The sequence below is a fragment of the Jaculus jaculus genome, chromosome 13 (assembly GCF_020740685.1).
Source record: "Jaculus jaculus isolate mJacJac1 chromosome 13, mJacJac1.mat.Y.cur, whole genome shotgun sequence".
Lineage (NCBI taxonomy): Eukaryota > Metazoa > Chordata > Mammalia > Rodentia > Dipodidae > Jaculus > Jaculus jaculus.
Genome location: NC_059114.1, coordinates 67,228,431 through 67,230,806, shown reverse-complemented (window position 1 = coordinate 67,230,806; position 2,376 = coordinate 67,228,431). Strand labels below are relative to the sequence as shown.

Sequence of the window (2,376 nt, the reverse complement as noted above, 5' to 3'; positions counted from 1 at the left end):
ATGTGTGTGTGGAGATAGGAGACTGGGGTTAAATGACTTGCTTAATCACTTTCCACTTTATTTTGGAAACCATGACTCTCACTGAACCCAGAACTCACAGATTTGACCAGACCAGCAAGCCAGCAAGCCCCAAGGACAGGTGCACTACTAAACCCAGTGTTTTCCTTGAGTGCTGGGGGTATAAACTCACTTTACGACAAGTACTATACTGGCTGGACCACTACCCAGACCCCTGAAACCTTCTTAACTACAAACTAAAAATAATCCTTTCTTCTTTTTAAGTTGTTTATCTCAAGTATTTCATTCACATTGATTAAAAGTTGATATGGTAGGGAACTACAAAAACAAAACTGAAGTTTATGACTGGATGGATGGCTTAGTGGTTAAGGCATTTGCCTGAAAAGCCAAAGGACCCTAGTTTGATTCCCCAGGACCCACATTAGCCAGATGCACAAGGGGGGTGCATGTCTCTGGAGTACGTTTGCAGTGGCTGGAGGCACTGGAGAACCCATTCCCCCTCCCCCCCCCTCTGTCAAATAAATAAATAAATAAAAATGAAATATTCTAAAAACTGAAGTTTAAAAATCAAAAATTTCACAAAGAACCTCAAATAATGTCATTTTCTACTATTTACCATCAGTCTTATCTAGTAAACTCAATGATCAAAACATTCCTGCCATCTACTTCATGTCTCACCAAAAACTGTCACATGGAGCTCATAAAAGCTCTGAAATACAGTTCGCAACACTGCTTTAAATCCCTGCCTGAAGGGCTCAGAGGCAGTGCCTACATCCCTCATGACAGTCAAATTATCTTCTGGAGAAAGATATCTCTTCCAACATGTGGAAAAAAGGATCAGATTTCTGATTTGATCAATGGTCCTCATTAAGCAGATGTATATTGCAAACTGATTCAAAACAGCCAAAGACAATAAATCATTAAGTCAAGATTGTGGTCAGTACTAATGGAAACAAAGACAGAGTATAACGTGGAAGCACCATGAGCTGTGGTTTAAGTGGTTCAATTCTATCCAAACACCATGGCACTCCCATCATCACGTGTATGGTCAGCAGTTGTGGACTGCAAGACACCAAACCTGATGCCTCGTATAATTTAAAGCTGACATCAGCAGAGCTATGAGGTGGAGAGAGCAAGCTGTCAGACATGGTCAAAGGCCAACACTCATAGAAGCTTCTAGAACCATATCAGCCTGTGTATGAATAATGAAAACAAGCAACAAAAAGCAGGGGTGCTTGCTTCGGCAGCACATATACTAAAATTGGAATGATACAGAGAAGATTAGCACGGCCCATGCGCAAGAATGACACGCAAATTCGTGAAGCGTTCCATATTTTTTTATGATTGAGCTGGGTGTGGTGACACACACTTTTAATCCCAACACTCTGGAGACAGAAGTAGGAGGATCGTTGTGAGTTTGAGGCCACCCTGAGACTACATAGTGAATTCCAGGTCAGCCTGGGCTACAGAAAGACCCTTCCTTGATCCCCCCTCCCGAAAAAAAGCCAGATGTGGTAGCATACGCCTTTAATCCCAGCAGAGGTAGGAAGATCACCCTGAGACTACATAATGAATTCCAGGTCAGCCTGAGCCAGAGTGAAACCCTACCTCAAAAGACAAAACAAAATTATGATTGAAATTAGATTTTATACTGTATCATAGATACAGGGCTTCTGGGTAGCAATGATGATGTTTTTCTATTCCTGGAGACCACATCCAGGGCCTGGCATAGTGTCAGGATGTGTTGTTCCATTGAGCTTTCCTCCAGCCCCTCGTAACCCTTCATCACTGGTTGTCTTAGTCCTGAATCTTCATCTTCTCCAGAGATAGGACAAGATTTAAATTTATAATTCTAACAGGTCAATTTTAGTCATGGTTTCTTCTAGGTATTTTTACCAACCACATAAGCTGTCCTGCTCACATGAAAGAGAAGCAGTAGTGGATAATTCTAGAATACGTGTGTTTTTTTTCCTCAAGAATTTGAACTGGTTTCTCCATTAGAGTGAGTGGGGGCTATCCACATTGTAATGGTCACCATGACAGTGCCAGTATTCTTATTCCTGCTGCTGAGGAGCCCCAGGGGATCCTTGGGTCCCATCCTTCCTTAGATTCACCCAGGCAGTCCTTGGGCCTCCTAGTAGCCTTCATGTTCATGAATTAGTTTCACTAGGCCTCTGTTCTGTGTACTGATATGGTTCTAACTGTTTACTGATATTAGGAAAATAAAACATTTGTATAGTTTTTACACTGTTAAAAAAAAAAAAAAAGCAGGGCACTCTCTTTAAACATTCAGTGTGCTACACTGTGCTTGGCCCTTGCGGTTTTGATATAAGACATATGTATATACATACATATATA

General features: G+C 41.4%; 1 non-coding gene across 1 annotated transcript; it reads left to right on the top strand.

Annotated features, from left to right (window-relative positions):
- The first annotated feature begins 1,249 nt into the window (after positions 1-1,249).
- Positions 1,250-1,356, top strand: LOC123454263. The gene has a single exon (XR_006633248.1). It is a non-coding gene; the product is annotated as a U6 spliceosomal RNA (small nuclear RNA).
- Positions 1,357-2,376: the final 1,020 nt, after the last annotated feature.